General features: G+C 42.5%; 1 protein-coding gene across 1 annotated transcript in view; it reads left to right on the top strand.

Moving 5' to 3' along the window:
• Positions 1-15,000, top strand: part of LOC147468345 (uncharacterized) — a 77,871-nt gene that overhangs the window by 32 nt on the left and 62,839 nt on the right. The window contains exon 1 of the mRNA XM_086554501.1: positions 1-88. This exon is cut by the window's left edge and continues 32 nt beyond it. The gene's annotated coding sequence lies outside the window, so the exon portion shown is untranslated. The remainder of the gene's footprint in view (positions 89-15,000) is intronic.

The raw sequence follows: 15,000 nt of genomic DNA, 5'->3' as shown, positions 1-15,000 counted from the left end.
GTGCTCACTCCCTCACGCGGACTCTGCAACCTGTTTGTTGCTAACCTGTTACTTGCAATTGCTGCTAAGACACGCGACGAAGTGAAGTGTTAGTTTCTTCCTTTTTTTCTAAGTGTTTCTAACCTGCGACTGAAGAGTGTCTTGTTGAAACCCCCTAAACCCCAGCGGTATGTGTGTTGTTCTTTCCGAAAACCAGAGAGAGAGAGAGAGAGAGAGAGAGAGACGGGGTGAAAAAAAAAAGTTTTGAAAAAAAAAATCCATCTTCAGGTCGGGTTGGAGTCGAGTCGATTCGTGGAGGAGGCGCGAGTGTTTCGAACGATTCGAAGCCACGACTCGCAACTCGCTCGCAAGGAAAAGAGGTTCGAGATAAAAAAGGACATAGATGTGTGTCTTCACCTGTACTAAGCACGCGCCAGAAAAAAGTCTGTGGGGGCTACAGGTGTATCCAAAAGTGAATTAATTGAAGGAAAAAAAAAGAGAGAAACATAAGACAGAGATAAGATTCTAGAATAAAAAATAAAAGGAAAAAGACGATACACAAAATAAGGAGCTCTAAACTGGAATTTAAAAAAAAGAAAAGAAAAGAAAAAAATAAAACGATATACAAAATAAAGATCTCTAAACTGGAATTTGATTTTCGACTGAGATGATTTTCGGAGCTTCAATCTGACCCATGGAAATAATCCATCGAAGGGAAAAGAAGTTTGCATCTCGTGCATAATCAATATTGATATTTACGTTGGCAACATTTTTAACTCTTTTGATCTCAGGATTTGCACCGAGAAAGAAGTCTCGTTTATCTTTTCATTCCATCTTTAATTAATTAGTAATGCGATCAAGTTGATTTAGATGATTTATTTAAGTGTAAACGAACATTTCGAACATTATATAGAGATCATTACTGGTATTTATAAGCTCCTTCTTGCACATGCGAGCAACAGATAAAGTTTGCATTTGTAGGTGAATGCACAAAGATCTTGTCCTGTCTTTTTCATTCTCTCTCTCTCTCTCTCTCTCTCTCTCTCTCTCTCTCTCTCTCTCTCTCTCTCTCTCTCTCTCTCTCTCTCTCTCTCTCTCTACGTACATACATACATGCATATATACATGAATATCTCTCTCTCTCTCTCTCTTATAATATTATATATATATATATATATATATATATAATATATATATAAATATATACATAATATATATAATATATATATATATACATACATAATATACATACATATGATACATACATACACTAACGCACACACACACACACACACACACACACACACACACACACACACACACACACACACACACACACACACTCCTCCTCTGCACATGCCTCTCACAGACCGAACAGCATCCCATAATCTCCCAGGGATTGAACCTCGACTAAGCCACGATAGTAAATGTTTATTTGTCGCGGCTGGCGGACGATGCCTCTTTCGGTTGTCTCTCGGGCGGGGTGGGCGTGAGAGACAGGGACTGGTGGGGAGTGAGGTTCGTGGGGTTGGGGTTGTATCTCTTGCTTTGGGGGGGTATTGGAGGGTGTGGGGTGTGGGGGGTTGGTGTAAGGGGGGGTTTGGAGGGAGTGGGGTGTGTGGGGTTGGGTAGGGGGGTATTTGGAGGGAGTGGGGGGTTGGTGTAGGGGGGGTTTGGAGGGGGAGGGGGAAGAAAAGAGTTTGTGTTTAGATTTTTTGGGGAATTGATGGGGGTGGATGGGTGTGTGGGTGGGGTGGGGAGTGGGGGTGGAGGTTTGTGTGTGGTAGATTCTTTGTGAGGTTTTGGGGGTGTGGTGTTTGGTCGTAATGAGGGGGGGGGGGTTGTTTGAGGTTTATTTTTAGATCGTTTGCAGTGTAGGTTTGTTTGTGGTGTGGTTGTTGCATCTGAGTACAATAGGGGTCGAGTGTGTGTGTGTAGGTGGGGGGTGGGGGTGGGGGGGGGGTAGTTCAAGGCGTGTGTGTTAGATTGTTTGTAAAAAATGGGGTTATGGTGGAAACAGGTTGCAATGGGAGTGTTAGTTTGTGTTAGATTGTTTGTCAGAAATTGGTGTAGTGGTTTTGTTGCAAGTTTATAAAATGAGTTTGAGATTGTGTTTTGTGTTGTTTAGCATTTCGTATATCAGTATAAGTTGCAGAACGATGTTTAGTATTTCTGCAACATTTCTGCAACAGGACGTAAGCGGAAAATGACTTAGTTAAGAGTGAAAGATTGATGAAAGTTGTTTATGATAGATAACTTTGTGAAGCAAAAAATACGTGTGAGAACAATATGACGGCGAAGAACAGTATACAAGAGACGCTAGTATCGGTGGTAACAGTGAAGAACAATAACAATTAACAACAATAACACCAAGAACAAGATAACAACACCAATAACACAGATAACACTGATAACAAAAAATAACACCAATAACAAAGATAACATCAATAACTAAGCTAGATATAACGACAAATACAGTAAAAACAAAAACGCCATTAGCAAAGTCAACAATAATAACATAGATAACAACTAATAAAAAAAGAGTTAGCAACAACAAACAACGATAACAATAACACACCAATACCAAAGATGATACAAATATTATCTAAGCAAACTTCCCAAATAAAACCTAGACTCGAGGACTCCGAAATCATCATTATGCAACAGACAGATGCAACAAATGCAACAAATGCAACTCAAACTTAGTGTCGTTCATTCTTCCTAACTGTTGTTCAATCAAGGGGGCATGTAATGGCTCTTTCTCTCTCTTTATTTCTGCCTCTCTCTCTCTCTTTAATTCTGTCTCTTTCTCTCTCTTTAATTCTGTCTCTTTCTCTCTCTTTAATTCTGTCTCTTTCTCTCTCTTTAATTCTGTCTCTTTCTCTTTCTTTAATTCTGTCTCTTTCTCTTTCTTTAATTCTGTCTCTTTCTCTTTCTTTAATTCTGTCTCTTTCTCTCTATTGCTGTCTATCTATTTCTCTCCCTCTGTCTATCTGGCTCTCTTTCTCTGTTTCTCCTACCATCCCTTCATTCTCTCTCTCTCTCTCTCTCTCTCTCTCTCTCTCTCTCTCTCTCTCTCTCTCTCTCTCTCTCTCTCTCTCTCTCTCTCTCTCTCTCTAGCTATCTATCTCTCCCTCCCTTCCTCCCTCCCTCCCTCCTTCTCTCTCCCTCTCCCCTTTTCTCTCTCTTCTCTCCCCCCCCCCCTTTTCTCTCTCCTATCTCTCTCTCTCTCTCTCTCTCTCTCTCTCTCTCTCTCTCTCTCTCTCTCTCTCTCTCTCTCTCTCTCTCTCTCTCTCTCTCTCTCACTCTCTCTCTCTTTCTCTCTTACTTTCTCTTTCACTCTCTCAATTCCTCCCTCTCCCCTCCCCCTATCTCCCTCATGTACGAGATTTGTCAACTGATTTCAAAATTGAGAGGATGCAACTAATTACAGTGGGCGTGCGTGCATGTTTCCCTCTTTTGTTGCAAGAAATGGAAATATTTGTGTCCAATATGTTGCTTGCTCATTTTGCTCGCAGTCTGAGTTTAGTGATTTTTGTTATGTATTGTGGTATTCTTTTGTCTCTTTTTGTTATTGTTGTTGTTTCTCTGTATTTTTATAGTCGTTGTCATTGTTATTATGACTGTCATTATATATATATATATATATATATATATATATATATATATATATATATATATGCATATATGTATAGTTATTTATTTATTTATTTATTTATTGATAAGATAGCTAAACACACATACAAATTGATATAGATGCACACACATACACACACACACACACACACACAGACATATTTGTGTGTGTGAGTGTTTTCACGAGTGTTTTTGTAAGTGCACATGCGTATATATATGTGTGTGAGTGTATGCACGTGCATCTACGCGTGCATGTGCATCAAAATGCAATATTAATTTCTCCTCATCACCCGCGCTTCAAGATTTCATAAGCCGCCAATCGAGCTGAAGGGAAAACGAGCCAGACAAAAGGATCCAATAAAAATCACACGACCTTTTTCCCTCCTCGGTTTCCCTTCTGACTTTCGCTGTCCACTCAAAGCCGGTTTATAAGGTCTGGTAATAAGCTGAACCGTGTCGGGTGCTTCTCTCTCTCTCTCTCTCTCTCTCTCTCTCTCTCTCTCTCTCTCTCTCTCTCTCTCCTGTCTCCTCTCTTCTTCTCCTCTTCTCTTCTTATGTACGTCTCTTTCTTTTCGTCTTTCTTTCCTTCTTGGTCATCTTTCTTTCCTTTCTCTCTGTCTTTTCCTTCGTCTCTTTCCTTCGTCTTTTTTTTTTGTTACTCACTTCTCTTCCTCCTTTACTCAATCTTTTTCTTCATCTCCTCTTCTCTCCCTCTATCTCCTCTCTCCTGCCTGTTTCCCTTTCCTTCATTCTCTCTTTCTTCTTTTTTCTCCTCTTCTCTTCCTGTTTCCTTTATCCCGTTTCCTCCTTCTTTTCGTTATTTCTCTTCCCTCTTCCTTCTCCTCTGTTCCGCCTCTTTCTTCTTTCTTCCTCTCTTCCCCCCTCTTTCCTTTCTCTTTTTCCCTCTACCTCTTCTCCTTCCCTTTACTCTTTACTCTCCTTCCCTTTTCTCCCCGACCCCTTACTTCCCCCCCCTTTCCCTTTCCTCCCCCTTCCCCTTCTCTCCTCTCCTCCCCTCCCTCTTTCTCTTTCCCCTCTTTCCCCTTACCCTTCTCTACCCTTATTCCATATTCATCTTCTTCTCCATACCTCCCTTCTCCTTCTTTCCCTTCTTTCTCATTCCCTCTCCCCTTTCCCATCCCTCACGTCTCCCCTTCCCCTCTCCTCCTCACTTTCCCCTCCCACATATCTCCCCCTCCCCCCTTCCCCCCTTACGGCAGTCGTAGGGAGGTCAACGGGAAAGGAGTAGCTGTTCACTGTTCAGTCGATTTTCTGTCAGTGTTCAGTCAGTGTTCAGTCAGTGTTCAGTCACTCACTTCAGTGTTCAAGGTTTAATCCACGTTTTCAGTCATTCGGTGTCCGAGTTAATGGTTCAGTCACTGTTCAGTCATTTTTTTTTCTTTCTCATTTCTAGTCGCCGTTCAGTCGTTCACAGCTGTTCCATCACCCTCCCCCTCCCCCCTCCCACCCCACCCCACCACCCTCTATACCCCCCCTTCCCCCCTCTAAAGGACTCACATGGAGTGGTGTCTCTTCCTTTGATCAACGTCGAGGTTTAGTCAAGTGTTGCAGGAGTTGCAAGAGTTGAAGGAAGAAGAGGGAATATATTGTTGAATTTTTTTTTTTTTTTTTTTCTTCATATTATGATATTGATGTTACATTGATGTGTATGTTTGTGTGCTTTTTGCTGTGATTTATTGATTTATTGATTTATTGTTATTTATTATTTGTGGTTTTGATAAAGATGTGTTATGGTGATGAGAATAATGATGATGGTAAGGATGATGATAATGATGATAATAGTAATGACGGTTATGATGATGGTGATGATGATGATGATGACGATATGTTATAACAATCCCGATGATAATAAACAAATTATATTTATGACAATAAAGATGATGATGGTGATGATGATGATAATAATGATAATAACAACAATAATAAAAATGATAATGATACTTTTAACATTGTTAAAAACATTGCAATAATATAAATGAACATACCTGAGACACAAAAAAAACATTATGTTAATTAACCTCAATCTAATTCGTCAATCAAATCACAAAATTGCTTGCGTTTGCATGCATCATGATAATTAATCTAATACGCCTCAGTCATAGGAATAAAAGTTTTTTTTTTTATTGCATTATCAGAAACCTCAATACCTCTAATAATCTCTGCATTGCTTGTGCTTGCATGCATGAATCATGAAGCTGGATCTAACACACTATAGTCATAAGTCTGTGCAATTGTATAATCAGACACGCCTTTGTAGATATAAATCCACGTCTGATTATAATAAATCTACAAATAGGCAGGTACAAGGAAGGAGATTATATGAGATAAAATACAGGTAAGTAGGTACAAATAACAAGATAATACAGCGGAACTTACAGTTGCAATAAGTAATGCAATGCAAGCCAAGTACAAATGACAAGATGATATTGAACATCAAAAGTTATTATTAGACACATGCAAGCAACAATATGATATAAAATAAAGCATAAGTTACAGGTACAGCTAATTCACTAATACAACATAAGCCACATACAAAATCAATAAACCGGTACAACATAAACCACATACACAGGTTATAAACTTTATAACATAAGCCACATACTTCAGCAATACAACATAACCTACATAACCTACAAGAAAAGCGATAAACCACATAAACATAAACTACATACAAAACCAAAAAAACTAGCACAATATAAACCAACATATACAGACAATAAACCAATACAACATAACCTACATACAAAATCAATGAACTAAAAAACAACACGCGTCACAGATGATAAAACTCATACAACATAAACCACATAAACACAAGCAACAAACTAAAACAACATGCGCCACAGATGATAAACTTAATACAACATAAACCACATAAACACAAGCAACAAACTAAAACAACATGCGCCACAGATGATAAAACTCATACAACATAAACCACATAAACACAATCAACAAACTAAAACAACATGCGCCACAGATAATAAATTCAAACAACATAAAACACATAAACACAAAAAAAACAACTAAAACAACATGCGCCACAGATGATAAACTTAATACAACATAAACCACATAAACACAAGCAACAAACCAAAAACAACATGCGCCACAGATGATAAACTTAATACAACATATACCACATAAACACAAGCAACAAACCAAAAACCACATGAGCCAACATACACAGACGATAACCAAATACAGCATAAGCTACAGGTAGGTACACAGAAGTGGTTACTCTGGCGACCTAATTGCAACGGGAAATTAGGGGGCGTAGTTGCAACCTGCTGAAGGGAGGGGGGTGGAGGGGGTGGAGGGTGGAGGGGGAGGAGGAGGAAGGGGGGGGTTGGGGGTGGAGGGCGAAGTCAAAGGGTAGATATCGAGGGAGGCTGAAGAGGTGGATGAGGAGGAGAGGTAGAGAGAGAGAGAGAGAGAGAGAGAGAGAGAGAGAGAGAGAGAGAGAGAGAGAGAGAGAGAGAGAGAGAGAGAGAGAGAGAGAGAGAGAGAGAGAGAGAGAGAGAGAGAGAGAGAGAGAGAGAGAGAGAAGGGAACAGAGAAGACGGGCATAGAAAGAGAGAAGGAGAGAGAGAGAGAGAGAGAGAGAGAGAGAGAGAGAGAGAGAGAAGGGAACAGAGAAGAAGACGGGCATAGAAAGAGAGAAGGAGAGAGAGAGGGTTAGAGAGAGAGAGAGAGAGAGAGAGAGAGAGAGAGAGAGAGAGAGAGAGAGAGAGAGAGAGAGAGAGAGAGAGAGAGAGAGAGAGAGAGAGAGAGAGAGAGAGAGAGAGAGAGAGAGAGAGAAGGGAACGGAGAAGAAGATGGGCATAGAAAGAGAGAAGGAGAGAGAGAGAAATGGAGGAGAAGCCAAGAAGGAGAAAGTAGGAGAAAAGAACGCAACATAAAAAAACAAACAAACGAAAAAGAAGGAAACAAGAAAGAAAGACGAAGCAAAACAAAGAAACAAACAAAGAACGAAGGAACAGCAATACGAGCAGAACGAATAAAAAGCAAAGGGGAGTGAAGAGCCATGAAGAGAGGTCGGAAAGAAAGAAAAATAATGGAAGTAGACGAGAGAGAGAGAGAGAGAGAGAGGAGGTAGGGATGAAGGGGAGGAGGGGAAGGAGAGAGAGAGAGAGGGAGGAGAGAGGAGGGGGGTGAGGAGGGGAAGGAGAGAGAGAGAGGGAGGGGGGGAGAGTAGGGAGGGATGAAGGGGAGAAGAGAGTGGACGGAGGGAGGAAGGAGAGAGAGAGAGGGGGGAGGGGAAGGAGAGAGAGAGAGAGAGGGAGGGGGGAGGAGGGAGGGATGAAGGGGAGGAGGGGAAGGAGAGAGAGAGAGGGAGGGGGGGGGGAGGGAGGGGGGAAGGGGAGGAGGGGAAGGAGAGAGAGACAGGGAGGGGGGAAGGAGGGGAGGAGATTGGAGGAAGGGAGGAAGGAGAGAGAGAGAGGAGGGAGGGAGGGAGGGGGGAGGAGAGTGGAGGGAGGGAGAAGAGGAGAGAGGAGGAGGGGTGATGAGGGGAGGAGTGTGGAGGGAGGGAGGGAAGAGAGAGAGAGAGGAGGGAGGGGGAAGGAGAGAGAGAGAGGAGGGAGGGATTGAGGGAGGGAGGGGGGTGGAATGAGGGAGGAAAGAGAGAGAGATAGGAGGGAGGGGAAGGAGAGACGGAGGGGGAGAAGAGGACGGGGGACGGGAGAGAGAGGAAAGAGAGAGGGAGAGAAAGGGAGAAGGAAGAAGAGGGGAAAGAGAGAGGAGGAGGAAGCATTGAGCAAGGGAGGCAGGGAAGGAGAGAGGAGAGGAAGGGGGGGTGGAGTGGGGGGGGGGGCGAAGTATGAAAAGAAGCAATAGGGAAGAGAGAAAGCAGGAGAGGAAAGGCAAATAGTGTAAATTGCAAGGAATAGACTGGGGGGGTACACAGTATACATATGTGAGAAAGAGGGAGAGAAAGAGAGAGAGAGAGAGAGAGAGAGAGAGAAAGAGAGAGAGAGAGAGAGAGAGAGAGAAAGAGAGAGAGAGAGAGAGATAAATAGAGACAGAGAGATAGAAATAGAGAGAGAGAGAAAGAGAGAGAGAGAGAGAGAAAGAGAGAGAGAGAGAGAGAGTAAGAGCAAGAGCAAGAAAGAGAAGAGAGAGAGCGAGAGAGAAGAGAGAGAGGAAAGAGGAAACGCAAGATTAGGGGGCGGGGGATGGAGGGGAGGGAAGGAGGGGGGGATTAAGGTTAGAGCGAGAGGGCGAGAGGAAGGAAGGTCTTGTAATATCCTGCTTATTTCTTCCTTTTTCTGACCTCTTCCTCTTTCCGCAGTCGCTCCACTATAGTATCATGTCTCAGGATGGGCTAGCGTCAGATAGATAGATAGATAGATAGATAGATAGGTAGATATTTATATAAATATTTGTCTCTCTTTCACTCACACACTTACAAATACAGTCACAAATACACACACAAACACACTCACAAATCCCCTCATCCCCACACACACATCCCCCCACCCCCCACCCCTAACACACACACATCCCCCCACCCCCCACCCCTAACACACACACATCCCCCCCCCCACCTCCATCCCCCCCTCTCCTCCCTCTCCATATGCAAATGAACCTCCAAAAAGCTTAAGACGATTCCGGTACTAAAGTCACGTGTCCAGATCACTCGCGGAATATTAAACTCCAAGAGAACTCAAAGATCACGTGAGGGCTATGAGGCAGGTATGAGGGTGGGGTGGGGTGGGTGGGGGGGTGAGGGAGAATTATGAGGACAGAAATGAGGGAGAGGGAAATGAGGAGGGGGGAGGGGGGTGTATCTCTACCTGTATGGGTGAATGAGTGAGGAATATCGGCTGATTGAGTGAGGAAGATTCATTTATGAGTGAAATGTATGTGGGAATGAGGAGTGAAGTCCACGAAAGAATGAGTGAGTGAATAAATGAATAATTATCCATATGAGAGGGATGAATATTCAAGAGAGAGAGAGAGAGGAATAAACACCCATGTTTGGACGAAAGAGGGGCGAAAGAGAGGGTGAGAGGGAATGAAGAAAGGAATACTAGGATGAATGCAAAAGGGGCAGTGGGGTAAACACGAGAGAGAAAAGAGGAGAAGAGGAGAAGGGAGATGAGGAGAGGAGTGAAGGGCAGAGGGTAGAGAAGGGGAGAATAGGAGAGGAAAGATTAGAAGAGGATAGAAGAGGAGAAGGGAGAAGAGGAGAGGAAAGATTAGAAGAGGATAGAAGAGGAGAAGGGAGAAGAGGAGAGGAAAGGGGAGGGCAGAAGATGAGAGAAGAGAGGCGAGAAAAAAGAAGGGGAGAGGAGGAGAAGCGACGAAAGAGGAGAGGAGAGAATAGAAATGGGGAGAAGAGGAAAAGCGGGGATATATTAGGAGAGAGAGAGAGGAGAAGAGAAAAGGGGAGAAGAGGGGAGGCGAGGAGAGAGGAGGAGAAGAGTGAAGAGGAGAGGAGAGAAGAAGAAAGGGAAGAAGAGAAGAGGAGAGGAGAGAGAAAGATGGATAATTCTACGGCACAAGAACTGAATAATTCGCAGACTTTAGGGATAATTTACAAGAACAAAACCAAGCGCCATGATTATCAGATTTTTTTTTTTTTTTTTTTTTTTTTTTTTTGTGACCAGTTCGATGGGTTTGTAGTTATGCTTCGCGTCCATGAACCGTCATGCATCGTGCTTTTCCCCTGCGACTGTTTATGCATGATGCAGACCTGAGAGACAATAGACACCAGACTTAATTCGCTGAGATATTCCTTCAGAGCGAGAGAGATGAAAGGACTTTTGTAGAATCCTCTCTTTAATGCTAGGCTTGATTGCTCTTCTTGAGAGAGAGAGAGAGAGAGAGAGAGAGAGAGAGAGAGAGGGAGGGAGGGAGGGAGGGAGGGAGAGAGAGAGAGAGAGAGAGAGAGAGAGAGAGAGAGAGAGGGAGAGAAGGGAGGAGAGAGAGAGGGAGGGAGGGAGAGGAGGGAGAGAGAGAGAGAGAGAGAGAGAGAGAGAGAGAGAGAGAGAGAGAGAGAGAGAGAGAGAGAGAGAGAGAGAGAGAGAGAGAGAGAGGAGAGAGAGGGAGAGAGAGAAAGAGAGGAGAGAGAAGGGAAGAGAGAGAGAGAGAGGAGGAAGGAGGGAGAGGGAGAGAGGGAGAGAGAGAGAAAACAAGAGAGAGGAAGAGAGAGAGAGAGAGACAGAGATAGAAAGAGAGAGAGAGAGACAGAGAAAGGAAAGAAAGAAAGAGAAAGATAGAGAGATATAGAAAGAAAGAGAGAGAGAGAGAGAGAGAAGTCAAGAGCAGGGAAGTGGGACAATATTTTATCAAAGGTAAGTTAATTAGAGCGAGACTTATGGCGAGAGAGGATGAGGATCAGTTCATAAGATAACCATGAGGATGGTGGTGGTGGTGGTGGTGATGGTAATGGTGGTTGTGATGGTGGTGATGATGGTTATGTTGGTGGTAGTGGTGGTGGTGGTGATGATGGTATTGGTGATGATGGCGATGGTGATGATGGTGATGATGGTGGTGGTGATGATGATGATAAAGTGAAGATTGATGGTGATGGTGGTGGCGATAGTGATAGTAATGATGATGTGGATGAGGAGTTGATGGTGATGATGATGGTGGTAGTGATGGTGATCATATGAGGGAGGAGGAGAGGTATGAGGATGAAATTAATGGTGATGATAGTGATGATGATGATTAAGATGATGAAGATGAAGATTGTTGATGAAGATGATGATGATGATGATGATGACAATGGATATGGTGATGGTGGTAATAATGAAGATGATGGGTGTGATAGTGATGATGATAATGATGTGATGACGATGATAATGATAAAAAATTGATATAGATAAACAAATCGACATTAATAAAATATATATATGAAATAATAGAGACAAAAAACAAACAAACAAACAAAAGCAATTTCCCTCAACGCTTGCAATAATTTTACCCCAAAAATAGAGGCTTATATTTAATGTGAAATCATTATCAACAGAAATATATTCCCTTCCGCATTTCGTACAAAAAAAAAAAAATGAATTGCAAGAATTATTCATTTCCTAACCTGCATGGATCCCAGGTAGCAGCAATTGCAATGACAAACAAACAAACAAACAAACAAACCGCATCGTGCATTATGTTGCATTCTCTATGAGAATTCGAGTCTTGTTGATAACTCTGCAAATTGAAAATAACTCCGAGTATATCCAGTCAATGTTTTTTTTTTTATATATTTTAATTCAATTTGAGGAGGGGGGGAGTAGGAGGAAGAGGAGGAAGAGGAGAAGAAGGAGAAGAAGAAGAAGGAAAATATAAAAAAAAGAGGAAAAAAGTAAAGCAGAGGAAGAAGATGAAAAAAGAAGAAATAACGATAATAATAATGAAAGCATTAATAATGATAATAATAATAATAATAATAATAATAATAATAATAATAATGATAATAATAATAATAATAATGATAATGATAATAATAATAATAATGATAATAATAATATCATTATTATCATAATGATAATAATAATGACAATAAGGAGAAGAAAAAAATATATTATATGAAATATATGAGATTAAACGAAAAGAAGACGAAAAAAAGAAGAAAAGGGAAAGGAAAAGAACAAGACGAAAAGCAATAAAAAACAGGACACGAGTAGCGAGCAAAACCCAGGTGTTCCCAATACATTTCGTCCCTGAGCCCAAACACCGAACATGGATTCCCTCACCCGTGCAGTCCTATTGCATATGCAACGGCAAACGTCCTATTCTTTGTGTATATATAGCTTTTCGCAACACGGAAGCTCACTGTCCAAGAGGGGGAGGGGAGGGGAGGGGGGGAAACACGGCTGAGAACTCCCCTTTCTCCCTTCCTCCTTCCCGCTTCTTCCTTCCTCCTTTCCCTTCCCCTTCCCCCTTCCCGCTTCTTCCTTCCTATTTCCCCCTTCCTCCTGCCCCCTTCCTCCTTCCCCTTCCTCGTTCCCCTTCCCCTTTTCCCCTTCCTTCTTCCCCATCCTCCTTCCCCCCTTCCTCTTTCCCCACTTCCTCTTTCCCCCTCCCCCTTCCCCTTTCCCTTTCCCCCTTCCTCCTTCCTCCTTCTCCCTTTCCCCTTCTTCCTACCTCCTTCCCCCTTCTCCCTTTCTCCTTCCTCCTTCCTCCTTCCCCCTTCCCCTCTTCCCCCTTCCCCCTTCCCCCTTCTTCCTTCCCCCTTCCCCCTTTCCCCCTTCCCCCTTCCTCCTTCCTCCTTCCCCCTTTCCCCTCCTTCCCCCTACCCCCTTCCCCTCTTCCCCCTTTCCCTTTCCCCTTTCCCCCTGTCCCCTTCCCCTTTCCCCCTTTCCCCCTTTCCCCTACCCCCTTCCCCCTTTCCCCTTCCTCCATCCTCCATCCCCTTCCCCCTTCCCCCTTCCCCTACCGTGTGACATCAGCCTGGTTTCCCTGTCGTCTGAAAGGGTCATGCAGTTACGTGAGAGAGAGAGAAAGGGGAATCATGCAAGTCACATGAATGTCTCACGAAGGAATTCATGTTTGTCTGCCTCTCTCTTGTCTCTCTCTGTCTGTTTGGTGTCTCGTTCACGTCTCTTGTGTGGGAGGAGGTCCGTGTGTGTGTGTGTGTGTGTGTGTGTTTCGGGGTCGTTGATTTTGCTTTGAGGTTTGTTGCAATTTCCAGCTGTTGTGTGTGTTGTGTGTGGAGGTTGGGCGTTGGGGTGGGGTGGAGTGGGGTGGAGTGGGGTGGGGTTGGGGGAGTTGTGTGTTTGTGGAGAGGAGGGGGTGGGTGGGGGTGGTGTTTGGGTTTTATCTTTTATTTTTTTATCTTTTTATTTTTTCTGTGCTATTTTTTCTCTATATATCTATCTCTATATCGTGGTCTCCTCTCTCTCTCTTTCTCTCACTCTCACTCTCTCTCATACTCTCTCTCCCTCTCTCTTTCTCCCCCATCCCCCCCTCCCATCCCTCCCTCTCTCCCATCCCCCCTCCCTTTCTCCCATCCCCCCCATTCCTCTCCCTCTCCATCTCTCTAATCATCAGCCTCATTAAATCCGTTTTCCTTCCTCTTATTACAGTCCATCCCACCAACCCATAACTGTTCCCTTCAATAGCCCATAACCGCAGCCATGTACCTTAGCATAACCCATGATCACAGAATCCGCCCGTGGCATAGGAGGTCATAATATGGAAATAACTAAACATCTATGTCGTTATTATGTCATGTGGGTTTGAAAGTGCTTTTTCTTTTCCCTCTTTTTAGTCTTTGACTCTCTCTGTGTGTTTGTTTGTATGTCTGCATGACTCTCTGTTTCTTTCAAGTTTCTCTCTCTCTCTCTCTGTCTCTGTCTCTCTTTGTCTGTCTGTCTGTCTCTCTCTCTCTCCCTCACTCTCTCCTCTTTCTCTCTCTGTCTGTCGTCTCTCTCTCTCTCTCTCTCTAACACACACTCTCTCTCTACCACTTTCTTTCACTCTCTCTCTCCGCTCCCTCAATCAAGCAATCTATCTATCTCCTTATCTCTTCATTTCCTTCCACCTTTTATCTCTCTTCTTGAAGGAGATAAACCGATCTTAAGATTTAACCAAGAGGGAGTAAACCTCTTCATGAAACCGAGTTCTCTTGCTTATACTTCCTTTACAATCCTCTTTAAAGAGATCGAAACCTTTACTGCATCTTCTGAAAGGGAGTTGGATGAAACGTTCCTATTCGCTTTTTCGAGGATCCGTTTGAGATGTGAATGTCGTTTGTCAGGGAACTTTTATTGTTGTTTTTGTATTGATCTGATATTGATCTGATATGCTAAGAGTTCATCGTCATACGTACATACATTTAAACATTTGATAAATTAACATGTTTTTTCTTTATCATACATCCAATAAACATATTACGTTATGCAACTCGTCAACTGAAAACCATGATTTTTATTTTTATTAAGAATCTATATCATATTTTACATCGAAATATTGAATAAATTGTCTGATTATTATGGAAAGGGAGAAAGTGATATATTCTGCTCGCGGGTCTTATAAATGTTAAATTAATATTCATGCTGCAAAAGCAAAAGGAGGTGTTTAGGAGATGTTGCAAGAACCTAAATATTATATATGGGTCTTGTTGCAACGCCTTATTGCAATGCATAGTATCATAATCTTCCTCTTCGTGCTTAGTTCTTATTCTTTTCATCTATCTATCTATCTATCTATTTATCTATCTCTTTTCATTTATCTTTTCATTCATTCATATTATTCCATCTATTAATTTATCTATCCGTCTTTTGGTGAATAACATACGTAACTGATATGTTATAATTTAATTAAACCTAATCATTAATGACTAGATATATAAATAAACAAAAGAACAAGTAAGTAAACATATAGACTTATGAAAAGATTAATAAATGAATA

Source organism: Penaeus japonicus, unplaced genomic scaffold, assembly GCF_977035675.1.
Source record: "Penaeus japonicus unplaced genomic scaffold, GWHDUDI00000001_assembly GWHDUDI00000029, whole genome shotgun sequence".
NCBI classification, from domain to species: domain Eukaryota; kingdom Metazoa; phylum Arthropoda; class Malacostraca; order Decapoda; family Penaeidae; genus Penaeus; species Penaeus japonicus.
The sequence above is the reverse complement of the archived record's forward strand: the minus strand, read 5'-3'. Positions and strand labels throughout refer to the sequence as shown.